Raw genomic sequence first — 14,063 nt, 5'->3', positions numbered from 1 at the left:
TACCACGTTAAAACGCGATAAGGAAAATGCAAAGAAATATAAAAAATATTTTTTCATCAAAAATCTGGCAAACTTTCAAGGAAAAAAAGAAAACAAAAGAACAGGAAACGATCTTTCATCGAAGCGACTGAAACCGATCTAAACTTTGGATGAAAAAGAGCTAAGTAAGCGAGTAAATAGAAGATATTCTTCGGTCAAAGCTACTGGCTTTGATCCAACTAATTTAAGCTCGAGGAAAAAGAGATAAAAGAAACCACGAGTAAACAGAAAATATTTTTTCGTCAAAATAGACAAACTAACGCGATTAAACTGTTTCGCGTAGAATCACCTCATTGCCGATTATACCGCGACACTCTGTGCTTCGATAATCTCGAGGAACTGCCTATCTCCTCGTCCACTTGGTGCCGGATGTCTTCGAGATGACGCCCGAGTCTCGAAGAATGGCAGAACACATGAGTCACGGGTTTTTATTTAAATCTACCGCGAGATGACGCGATGAACATTCGACTGGACGTTCTAGCCGACGATCAAGGTTCCGTTCACGAATCGTTACGATGAATTCTCCTTGAATATACGTAATCCTAGGTCGTGAATAGCCAGGAAATCGTTTAGAGTCGCTGTTCGAATAATTCGTAGCGAGTATATCGGAATGCGTCGGTTAGAGAAGAAAAGAACGATTTACAAGGCTCCTTATGTTTCTTTTGCTCGTTGACCAGTTCGGATTCGCAGCTGCGCTGTTCATGTCGTTCGAAGAAAGTTGGGAAAGTGCGTAATCGACGCACGTTCGAGAGCCTTTGGTGGTCGAACGAGAGCATCGGTGCGAGACCTGCCAGGTTTTTAGCGTACAGCGAGCACAGGCTTCTGGGGAAATGAAAATCTTGCCGTATTACGGTCGTGTATGTGTCTTTTCTCGGCTGCTATCGATCGTATCGTTAGCTTCTTGACGAAGTTTTTATCGACAAATTTTTAGTCCTCTTTTACTACGAACCTTGGGACAGTTCGTACTAGTTACATCTAAACTTTCGTTGATCCATGGTTGTGAAAAATCAGGATAAATCTATCTAGGAACTTGGATTTGAAGATCAGAGTCAAAGTACCTACACGCGTAACGTGGTACCTCTAATTACCCATACAAAGTTGTGACATTTTCTCTTTAAAATATACTCTTTAAAATATTCAAATACTCGTGTATAAAGCATCTTATAACTTTGTCCCATATCATCCCATATTATGGCTTAATCCCCATAACGTTCCTCCGTTTTCCAATAATCTCGCGATCCCAGAGGAAAACCGGAATCCGCGAAAGGCGAAGAACCGTGACATCGGTCGGCCAATTTGCTTCGCCGGATTTTTCTGGCTTGCTAGGCAGCCTAAGAACGATGGTTCCGTTTTATTTATAAACGGCAGGACACGGTGATTCGCGTGCGTGCAACGAGCTGCCGGGTTGAACGCCTCCGGAGTGCAACAGACCCGATAAAACAGTAACGGAGCTCCTCTATCGCGTTCGCCGTTCTGTCGCGAAATTGTCCGACATGTTCGACTTTCCGAACCCAGTATCCGCATCCAGTAATCGACTTGCACAGTCGAGTTAATTGAAACTTGAAAATGATCGCGCTCCGGTCGCGAACGACTGACCACGCGAGCGCGCCATAATACATTTTTCTTACGTAATACAATGCTTGGGAAAAAAGTGTTACACTCGTTGCAATTGGTTCGCGTGGCTGTGAGAGATCGCTCGAGACGTGCAGAATGAAATCGGATCTTTTTGTATCGTTTATTTATAAAGATATCTGTATTTTTGTAATTAGTACAGGTTAAAAATGTAAAGTGTATTTTTCATATGGTTTCAACGCAGAATTTTTATTTAGTAGAGTTTGATAGAATAGACTGGTTTATTTAGAAAATTCTTTCGTTAATTTCTTGTTTTTGCAAAAGCTTTATGCAAAAGCGTTATTTTTCAAAAATCATTCTTTTCTTATTGGCACAAATATTCGGGTTTCGCGACTTTTTACTTGTAAGAAAAAAAAAAAATTAATCGATTAATATGCGCTTCTTGCTACATGGAAAATTTAAATTGGAATTAATTCAATGTTCGACGATAATTTTATCGCAGATATCGCTTCAAGCTTAAAATAAACCTACGCCAAGTCATTTGACCATTATTATACAACAGAGTAGTAAAGGATACTTCTCGAATACACTCGCGTTATATTTACTAGACCAGTTCATTACGTTATTCGATCGTTTCATCTTCTGAAATCGAATCAGTTAAATATAAAAATCTTAGTGGAAATTGTATTTTTAATCTAATCTCGATATTTACTTTTCAGAATATTTTGTAAAAGAATCCGGATTAAGATATTTCTGCTTCCTCGATTTAGGAAGAAACCTCGATTACCAACTTCTCCAAAAATAACGATCCAGTAACAATTCCGCAAATAACTCTCCTCATAACCAATCCCTTTTCCTGATTCAACCAGTTTACCTCGATCTCAATTAAGTCGGTCGATCCACGCCATAATCCTCCCATACCGTTTCGCACATTCGTCCGCCTAAAATACAACGGTAACGGCCTAACTGGGACAACGCGCGACCTTACCAGAGAAAGGGTTAAATACCTACGTTGAATTCTTAGTACACACCACGTGTACAACCACGGTCAAATCGTTGGCCGCTTAATGGATTTACCGGCGCGGAATAAACTCTCCTGCTATAGCCAGGAAATCAATTCCGAAAATTAAGTTATTGCGATCTTAACGATGTTTCGCTAATCACTCGTGCAAATACACTATTTTCTCTCATACCAGTAATATCGAGCGACGTACTTGCTACTTTATTCCATTCCACGGAGAGAATGATTTTTTTACGTGTAATATCGTAATGCAAATTAATTCGTAGAAGCCTGTACAGGTATTTTCTAATCTTTATACTTCTTGCTATATTTTCTTCCAAATTTGGCGTTACACGTCGCTCACTCAGCGGTCAATGGTCATAAAGGAAACCTGCTAAAAATGGATCTGTCTCACTGGACAAAAAATCGGGAATTTGTTACTAAAACGAATAAGACAATTCGGTTTTCTCGAATATTTCAACTTCGGATATTTCAAAAATTATCCGAGTACAAGATACAGCGAAGACTTCCTTTTACAAAAATACCCTCTCTTTCTAAAGGAGTGATAAAACTTCTCGAAGACCACGAAACACGTAGCAATTTGTGCAGAGGAGTGTACTTACGTATTCCTATACATCGTTTATCGACCGCTAAAAAAATCGGCTGCCCGTTATGCAATTAGTCCTGGCGGATGCTACGTGTATATATCGCGATCTCGGTATTTCAAGTGACCGGCTAGGTATCCTGTTAGGCCAGAAATTAATCGGTCGGGTTAAAGTTGCACACGAGCCGCTCGCCTCCGGCTATTTATGACGTCGTTCGTGACTACGTGCAACGACGATCGCGATTCTACCACGAAACCGTATCACGGAAACGATGTGTCCGCAGTTTTCACTCTGTCACGATCGCCGACTGTATCGAATATCAGCGTGGTACGAGGGAAACGTAAACAGTGCAGCAAGTACAATGAAACTCCAAATTGGAGCACCAAGTAGCGACACAGTCGATTCGGTGATACGCGAGTTCGTGCGGTGATCGGTAACGTTGCATCGCTTTCTTAACAGAGACGGAATAAACGTTACAAATTACAAGATACGAATAGTTGACGTTGGGATGCGAATAGGAGACGCGAATTATAAAGTGGCTGCATATGTAGAAACGTGGACGGAGAATGTCAATAACGCGACCACGCGTCGGAGTCACCGAACCACCTTTCTTATGCGAGCGTCGATGTCTCCGACGGAGGAACCAAATGATTTTTCGACGCGATCGAATATAGAATAGGTCGTTGATCATCGATAGAGTTTGGAAGCTTGATGTCTGGTCGGCACCGTGGTAAGTCGTATTTTGTGAACGAGTGAGCTCGTGTATCTACTGAACAAGCGAGTAGCGTTTTGTTAATGAGAGACGAAGTTTGTGTCTCGTCGGATGTCTCGTACCTGTGTCTTATTACGTTATATAGCAACTTTATGGATACGAGGAGAGGGAATATTACGAAGAAAACGCGTTAACGAACAAGATGCAACGCGAATAAGGAAATGCATCTGTGTGCAAGAGTAGAAATAATAAATATGGAAGACCAATGAAAAAACTATCGGGAAAACAATTTTTTACGATCTTCCATACTGGTCGCATCTACTAGCCGCTCGTTGAATCTTTTGCACGACTGTTTCCACAGACGTAGTTGCTGTGGTTTGCGAGGTGCAGTTTCATCTTCTTTGATCTCTTTTCTAATTGGTACGATAGAACTTCTTGTTGCACAAACTGATTCCTCGTACGCTCGAAACTCGAAACGCACCGGAACCGATCGGAGAGTAACCTCGTTGGCAAATCCAAACTATCATCCACTCAAATTATTATTCCTAGATCGTTTTTCTTCGACCAAAAGATCCACCATACAGGCTGCTTCTAGCTTCTAACTGGTGTTATAATTCTGTTGCCAGCAAAGTTAGAAAAAAATGATAGTAGAAAACGTTGCACCGCCTAACACGCTCTATCGTTATACCGTACAACTTTTTCATAGGTGCACCGGTGCAAAGTGCAACCGCGCTGTGCAATCGTTTTTGCGTAAACCGATCGTTTCCCGTATACTCGAAACGCATGGAAACAGATCGGAGACTCAACCCTGTGCAATTCCATCGTCGATAAACAAACAAGGAGCTGAGTCTCGCTCGGCCTTCTCCGTTGACGCCACGAGTCAAGCCGAGTCCGCTTCTCCTCCGCCTTTCCAGCTCGCCTACGTTCACGTCTGCTTCCTTTTCTCTCTCTCCCTCGCCTCGTTCAACCTATCGGCGTGTCTTCCCGAGGAGAGAAGCCTCTTACTCAGGTGACTCGCGCCGTTCACCTGGAGAGAGAGAGAACCGGGTTCCTCAGTTTCGAACCGGTGGGCCGGAGGGAAAGAGCTCCGTGACCCTGAATCCAACTGCTCTTCGTTCGTCTTCCCTTTGTCATTTTTTTATCCGAGACTTTTTCACGAGGACCGATCGCAGATCGATTTTTCCATCGACGTTCTGCCATTCGCGTCGAAACTGTGGCCGTCGAGAATTTTAAAGAGGATTTTCCAACGGTTCAACTGTGTTTTCTGTTCGTTGCTTCAAGCGTGCACTCGAGGCTCGGTTTTGTGCAGTGAATTGTCGTCGACTCGCGCGGAGACCTTCTGTGCCGTGTACATGTACCCAGGACAGGGATCGCGGCGTGGAACGTAGGAGAGCAACAAACAAAGTAAGTTTACGAGGGAACTGCAGGAAATTCGAGGAAACCTTGAGACTCTCGCCCGAAGGATGCAACCTTCGTACTTTCGTCGCCAGACTTTGCATCGAGTTCGTCTCTCGGTGCGTGGGTTTCAAAGCTGTTGACGCTTTTGGCGAATTTTTGAAATATTTTCGGTAAATTTCACGGGAAATTTAAGAATGTCTCAAGACCGTGATTGGAAGCATGGAATCTTGAAACTTTCGTCGCGAGACATTGCTTCGGGTTTATCCTTTGACGCGCGAATTTGACAATCGTTGACACTTTTCACGAATTTTTGGAAGGTTTGTAGTAAGATTTTTGATAAATTTAAGAAACCTTAAGACTGCGATTCGAAGCGTGCGACTCTTTTCTCTCGAGTCTGCTTTCAACTTATTTTACAGAGAGATAACGTTTGAAAATTACCGAAAATTTGAAGTGAATTCAATAAAAAATGGTTCTAATATCGGAAACTTAGAATCTTCTTCGTACGACTTTTCTTTGAATTTGTTCTTTCGGAGTATGAGATTCAGTTGTTGACACTTTCGATGAATTTTTGATTTCGAGGAAGCCTTGAGACCGTAGCTCGAAGAATGAAACTTTGAGACTTTCATCCTGAGACATTCCTTTCAATTTATCCTTTTATACATAATGTTTGAGAATTGTTGCCAATCTTGATGAATTTTTAGTAGAGTTAGGGTTACGGATATAACGATGTTGCTTAGGTTGCTGATGAGGATGTTGCGAGTAATACGGTTAGGCTTGGTCGAGTTAGAAAGACGCTAATTAGAAACAGTTTCTAACGAGCCTGAACTCGATATACCGCAATATGGTTCGTTTTGATGGACGTTGGCAGAAGAACGCAGGAAGAAGGATGGTTCTAACGTTAGTTAAATCCGAAGATTAAGTGCACCGCTTTCTTTGATGTCTTCTTCGAAGTTTAATTTTGAAACGTTACATCGGTGCAGAAATTGTTATTATAAAAAACGACAGAATTTCACTGGGTAATCTGTTTGTTGCAACATTTAGAGACTGAAACGTATCTCTATTTACGTTTGATCTTTTGCATTGTGTCTATGAAAGTGAGTACGAATTCGCATAAAAACATTCATGAGCTATCGATAGACGATTCATCGAATCAATTAGTTTCAAACATGCTCTCTGTCGATAAACTTGTTTCAGAGTTCTGTAAATAACATTCGATTAAATTTTGAGAAACGAATACGATAAACGTAACGCGATCGATGAGGACAATATACAACATTCTGTTGCATTTCTTCTTAAATAAATAAACGATATGCAAAATACGCGACGACCCATTATTAAATTACTCCAAAGACTATGGCAATTTTTCCGCATCTGAAGTACGAATTTGCATAAACATCTGCAGTTCGGTTACAATGTATCGAGGAAGACAAAACGAGGATAATCGCTACTGCGAGTTGATAGAGGATGGAAAGAACGATAGGAAATGCAAGATACGCATTCTCTGACGTTTCATTTTGTTCTATTCCGAGCGTTCGAGCATTCGAAACGGCATGTTCCTTCTTATTTCTTCTCTTAGACTTCGTTTCAGCGCAGAACTCGCGCGATTTTCGTTCTGCTCAGTGAGCTGTCGCATACATCGACTCCGGCTATGTAAAATGTGGAAACGGAAGCCTCGGGCTCGTACATTAAATCTCCCGTAATGCTACGTTTTTCATTTTCGCCTCGGTTGCGCCGCAAGATCGAAAACTTCAGAAATTTTCATTTCAAACCATTGGAAAAATATTCGTAGCATAAAATGCTACGAATAAAATTTTACATTGCACTGCGATCCTTAAAGCTACACCTGACGATAGCGTATCCTTGTACGTAAATATCGAGATAATTCGTGGCCTCGTACAGGACACGATAATCGATACAGATTATCCAGGAAACGATCGATCGGATTATCTTGTACGCGTGGAAAATAATCGACCAAAACGTACCGAAAAAGCACGCGAGAGATATTTGCAAAAGTTGTTGCAAAATGATGCATAGACAATCGTGCGTCGATTTTATCAATTTTTTGATCTCCGCTGTAAAATTTTACGATGCAGAAAATTCGAGAAGCGTGAAATTCGGAATCTGATTGGTGGAACTTGTTTACAGCATCAAAGTGAATAAAACTAAGCGCTAGGGAAGACTTAAGGATACGAGCGCAAAAATTAGGACAGTGGTAGAAATACTTTGAATTAATTTTTCGATCTTTTGTTCACTGATTTTCAATTCCTACCAAAATCTTCGTTCCGTCTGTAATTAGTTCGTCGAAGATCCATTAAAAAATATAATTCTGCATAAATAAGAAAAGAGTATTCGTAAAGTTACGTTATATTCTCAAACGAGCAAACTAAATCTTTCCCATTAAACTGGTCTTTCGCTTTGCTATCGGTCCAAGTTCCTATCGAGCCAGATGTTTAAATCTCTCCTAATTATAAAAAATAGCCTTCCTCGCGGATTTCTTCCTTATAAGAGAACAATGTAGCCACCATTTTCGTCCTGAACAGGAACTACCGGTTCGTCGCTAGAACATAAAACGCGTACCGTAAAATTCGCGAGCTAGAAGTCGCGCAAGAATGGCGGAGCTGAATTGATGGAAGAGAAAGCTCGTTCCTCGAACGACGAAATCCGAGAGTGCCCCGTAGCGTTCTACGTTCCTTGACCACGCGAATAGACTGTCTAATACCGCGACCGACCACGAGAATTAAGAAAATCGCCTACAATTTTGTTAATAAAAACGGAAAAAAATCTCTAGCTCCTCAAATGGAAAGCTTATTTGAATCAATACACCGTTTTCTTCTTCGTAATTTGCGCTCGTTTCTTTGCTCGTTGGTCTATTCGCGTGCACGATAGAAAGTTATAGCTGCGCTATTAGCCATTGTCGTTTAAATTATTTCAACTTAAGATATTACATTCGTTTTATCCGTTTTCGTATATTTATTTACATTTATTTAATTAGATTTAGTACCGCTGAATGTTGGCTGAATAATAATTTAAATAATAATTTAACAATTACTACGTGAAGACACGTAGATATCGTACCTAGTTATAATTAACGTCGACTTTTATTCAGATTAAAATATAATTACGTATATCCATTTTATTCTCGTATCATATAATTTTAACCATAATAGAGACTGGTTGTTCTAGTTTTAATTGTAAATTCATCTTAAATAACTCTCAAATATTCGTAGAACGATAACATGGGACATTTAATTTTTATAATAAGATCAGCAAAAAATGTAGAATCTTTGTTGTCGAATTATTATATTTTCTCATCGTCTAACTTCATCCGCGTATACGGGTCGTGTGCTTATATAAACGCGTCCGATGAAAATAATAAGTACGTGATAAAGATGTAATCGTTGGATGTTGTCAAAGGATGAGGTAATGAAACAACAGCATGATCGAGTCGATAAAAATCAACGAATATGTTATAATAAAATATCGTGCAAAATTGTTAGCCTATTTATCTCACCGATTTTGCAATAACACAAATAAATCCCTAGATAGTTATGATTTCTTTCGGCAAATTATTTAAGAATGTTTCGACAAATACTACTGCCTTGACCTAAATGTTGCACACCACGTACAGGATGTTTTATTTGCAACGATTCAACAGAGGAAAGGGGATATAAAGTATAGGAAACAGCTGCTTGAAATATTGGAAAGAAAATGACGAAGAATAAGAGACTATATTTATCGTAATTTCCACATACTGTATTTTATTTTATTTGTAAAAAAATCCATCATCGATCGTTTAATTATCTGGAACACTCTTAATATCGTCGTTCGTTCTTCTTTTTCCATCCGAAATCTAACTTAATAACGAACGAATTGAAAATACCTACGCAAAGGTAATTAAAAATGATAACAAAATTAAAATTAATTATATCTTTCTACTCGGCTTAAAAACTCCAAAATTCCCATTTGGTAAATATTCCAACTACCATATCCTTCGCACGGCATTGCATCCATACCAGCCTACGTGAAACATCCTGTACACCTTACACTACACATTTAACCTCGATATCGCTGTTCGTTCGTTTTTCCATCGGAGATATGTACCTAATAGCGGCGGACAAGTGAAAACGCCTATACACCAGCTATAGATTACTTTGGAATTCAGTGACCAGGTACAACTGGTTCTGCTTTCCTTAGATTAGTCCTGGCCACATGACCGGTCGTTATACGAACGTGGTAAGAAAAAACGTGGCTGGAATTATGTGGCTTTTGGGTTAGGCCAGGTAGGCGAGTTATGCTCGACGAATGCGTGGGTAGACGGTTAGAGGCGAGTCTTGGAACCTCTGCAACAGCCTATTTGTTACGGTTTCGTTCGACCGTTTGACATCGACCTGTTTCGCCCAACGAAATTTCCTTGAGACTTCCTCTTGGTTAGAAAACATGTAGACTGGAACTCGATAATTTTGCATTGAATCGCAAGCAACGAGAGAATCATCCACTCGATTGTTCTTTTAGCAAGTTCTTTCATCGGTTCGGCTAATCATGGCTGGAGTTTGCGTTTTCGTAATAACCGCACCAATAATGGCCAGGTTATTGAATCTTTCATTTTCATATTTATTTAGGTATTCGTTGCTTGAACGTGGAATTATTTATTAGTTTGAACGTCGAAGGAATCGGTCGCGGTAATTATAGATAATTGGGATTTGTTTTTCTTGTAATTAGGTACGGAATAACGCGGCTATTGAAGCGTTTGATTTTATTATCGAACGGAGGAAAAAAAAATATAGAAGTAGGAGAATGAAACTGTTTGTTCGGAGATTAACGGGGATTAACGTTTAGATTTTTAGATCCGGAGGATTCATGTAGGAGAAATTAAGATCGACAACCTTTACGCTGCGTAATTGACCCGACTATTCTTTAAATTATTCTTTAAATGCGTGAATTTTAAAAAAGATGTATAATAGAACAGAACTTCACGTTGACTTATAGATAAAGATGTTCTTTTCTATTAGCGATTTAGATCGAACACATTAAATCCTTTTTTTGCGATATCGAGTTACATTTACGACATAGAATTCAAAAAAAGCGTGTCGTATTTATAAGAAAAATTAGTTTCGATCTACTACTAAGGTTTAATTTGATACTACAGGTATATAAATTATTTTGCGATCATCTTTGTGACGACATATGTAACAGGATTTTGATAATATAATGCTAATAAACCTACTTGGATTAAGTCAGAAATATACTGGAGATCCGAACCCCTTCACCGAAGGAATTTATTTAACCTAGGCACGTTTGCAACGCTGCAAGATGCAACTAAACAAAATAATTACATCGAAGAGTACATTACCGTGTCTCTATCTTAGCAATTTTTCTACGATTAAAATTTATTTACACATTCCACGCAATAATCGTAAAATTATATGGAGCGTTTCAATCTCGGTCGCTATTTGCTAACTTTAATCGAGATCAACGTACCACTGAACGTGGTAGTAGATGTGAATTTAAATAAAATAGATAATAATAATAATAATGATAAACTGTGCTGAGACCAATAATAATAATCAAGATTCCACTTAGAATGAAATAAAATAAAGTAAATTGAAGTTAAATTAAACTAAATTCAGGTAAAATAAAATAAAACAAACGTAGGTACTTGAACGTCCTGCGTTAAATTCCAGTAGCGACTTCATCTTCCCACGATGGTTAGCAGGATGCACGGTAGAAGAAGATATAATCGAATCTAACTAGAACGCGACAAAATTCGGTCTGTAACGCACGGATCGTGACTTAAACAACAAATTTACGCGAACCGAGGCGTAACTTGGTTAAGGTACCGTTATCTTCTGACAGGTACCATCGTCCTAAGACATTCCAATCGCGTAACAAATTTCGAATCGCGTTCCAGGACGACGTTTCGTCGTACTCGATGGCAGCTTCTCGCCCGATTATGTTTCTCGATTCTTTAACACGTTGACTGCTACGACTTGGATCGTCAGTGACCCAAGTCGTTAAATTTTTTATAACGAAAATAAATATAATAAAAGGAAGATAAATTTCGTGGACTAAAAAGTTGCGGACAATGCGAACGACCTAGATAACACGGTTAAAAACAAAAGTATGGAAATATAATATAATATTTTGGTGAAATTAAATCTTATTGCTGTGGTATATTTTAATCTATCGCAGCTTTCGTGGGAAAATAGAGAACTACGTACATGGAATTGGCGCGAAGGTCAACGTGTTAACCGAGATAATCTGGCTTCTAAAAAGGTAACGAGAACGGAGTAATCTTTAAAAAATTCTTTATAAAAGTTACGTGTACACAGTACAGAAGCTGTAATATTTTAACAATGACGTTTTTACGAGTGAAAGATATCGAAGATCTCAGGGTTACAAGACATCAAGATATCTTCCAGGCAGCATATCATACATTCTTATCTTCGTTGCAACCAACGAATTTAAATCTCTATTCGGATAAGTTTCTCTTCAAAGTACCTATATATTGCATAATGATTTTAAATGGATGAATTCTAGCCGAATGTGGACCATTCGCCGTAGAATATAAAATAAAAAAAATTCCTGCGTTACATCTTCACGTTCACTATTCGCCAAATTACTTGCTCACTTATCATGCAGAGTTAGAGATGGTCGCATACAAACTGTGGTTTAGTATACGACGTGTGCAATGAATAAATACGATGAGCAAATAATTAATCAAATACTCTGGTAATCTTAACAAAGTGTAGGTATGTTTCTAACAAATATCTTGCAACTTCTCGAATTCGTTTCAAATCTGACCGACGAGATCGCGATAATCGTTTAAATGGAATTTAAAAAGCATTTTATATAAAACACACGGATGATGTATTCGCAAAAAGTTTCCACGAATATTTAAATACTTTCGCGAACTACTTCGTACGTATGTACTTATCGAACGATACTCTCAAATATCTCACAACCAAAAAGTTAAGTCCCACTGGTATGTAGGTATTTAGTGGCGAGAGAAAAGAAGAAAGCCAAAAATCCAAGTACTTGCCACCACGCGATATCAACGTTGCTTTCTCGTTGCAACGATTTTGCGGCCGATCGTTAAACATTTTCCAACACGGTGGAACGTGGATATAGCTGTTCCATGGAACCAAGCAACTATGACCACGCCCTGCGCGCTACCGAAGCGCTATTCAGGCTATCTATCAGGACTAACTGCACCGCACACTGAGCACAGTGTCGTAAATTCGCGAGCCGTGTCCGCTCCGTGAACCGACAAGAAAGCCGTATCCCGGATATTTCAAGTATGTCGGTCGATTGGCAAGAAATCGGCGAAATCGATTGCCTGTTCTGTTAGACGAACTTTTCGTGCACTTTGCTTCGTTGTTGTCAAATTTTCTTTGGGGACCGCGATGGAAATTGAAAATAATCAAATCACATTGAGATATAAGAAAATAAAATTCAAACTCATGGTGTAATAACAAGCTTTAGAATTAACGACGAAGAAAAATTTGAAGCTGATAAATTCCACGGAAACGCCACAAATTCGACCGAACACGATGTTTAATCGTAAAAGCATGGAACATGCGTTTGGCTGAAACGAATTAAATTACCTTATGCCTTGGTTACGAATGGTTTCACGTAATTATCAAGGAAAACGGGTATTCAGAGAGAAAAGTTTCGCTCGAACCACGTTAGAAACGGAAACTCAAAAGCCAGAGTTACGAAATATCATTGCAAGATAATATTGCAATGTGGTCAGACCGCATCGCGGCACAACACCGACACACCCCGTACAATACGCTTGGCATTCACTAAGGCGTTCCTCTTATACGTTTATTATACATTTATACGTGTCTTCTCGACATTTTAAACGAGCAGTAAACAAATTTCCCTGTTACGACGAACGTGCTCGTTGCTGCGACCAGCAACGTGACGTTATCTATTCTCGAATCATAATAACCACTAACCTTGATGCTTCGTGTATAAAATATCGCTGCAAGGTCTTTTCCATGATATACGGTCCATCAGGAACATTTATATCGTAAAATGCTTTCGCGTATAGTGGCAACAGGAAGTATTTGCATTAACCCTTATTTTCCAATAAACCGTTCTTTTTCTTGTCGGCTTCTACATTCTTTCATTTTCATAGTTATACGAAAGTATCAAATTTAACCTATAATACTTAAATTTGACTAATTAGCATGTAAACTTCGTAATGAATAGAACGACGTGCAATTACCTTTCGTAGCTACGGTATATATCGTATGTGTCGCATAACACACGTTGCGATCGAAAATCTAATGCGACTATATGTTTATGGCAAATGTCTCGTGGTTTTTATATACGTTTCCAGATCGGTTTCGAATTCTGCCAACGATATAATCGCGATTAGATCGAAAACATACATCTGTATGAATATAATTAAAAAAATGGATCCTGGGAAAAATGGTTTACTCTGTTACGCATTATACAGAGCATTATACTTTGGGTATTTTCAATATTCTTGCTTATTATGTACATTTTACGTGTACCTTTATTCTCCTTATTATTAGGCACGCTTTTTCACTTTCAGCTTTCCCATAAATGCATAAAAATACGCTTCAATCGTAACAGTTATCTCTGTTGCGTATAATACATACATAAAAATATCTAATGGTGTCCCTCGCGATGATCGTCGCTCCTCGTTCGTTACTAACTCGACAATAATCGCGCTCGCAGAGCTCATCGTACTAATGAGTTGAAT

At 39.1% G+C, this 14,063-nt stretch overlaps 1 protein-coding gene across 3 annotated transcripts in view; it reads left to right on the top strand.

Moving 5' to 3' along the window:
* Positions 1–3,501: 3,501 nt before the first annotated feature.
* The window catches only part of LOC100747564 (sushi, von Willebrand factor type A, EGF and pentraxin domain-containing protein 1), a 51,859-nt gene continuing 41,297 nt past the window's right edge, over positions 3,502–14,063 (top strand). For 2 of the 3 annotated variants that reach the window (XM_012386292.3, XM_003489913.4), the window contains exon 1: positions 4,959–5,332. The gene's annotated coding sequence lies outside the window, so the exon portion shown is untranslated. Of the gene's footprint in view, positions 3,947–4,958; positions 5,333–14,063 lie in introns of those variants that run through there. The other variant, XM_024368030.2, reaches the window with a different exon arrangement.

Source organism: Bombus impatiens, unplaced genomic scaffold, assembly GCF_000188095.3.
Source record: "Bombus impatiens unplaced genomic scaffold, BIMP_2.2 scf_0382, whole genome shotgun sequence".
Taxonomy (NCBI): Eukaryota; Metazoa; Arthropoda; class Insecta; order Hymenoptera; family Apidae; genus Bombus; species Bombus impatiens.
Note: the sequence above shows the minus strand (reverse complement) of the source record. Positions and strands in the feature narration are given on the sequence as shown.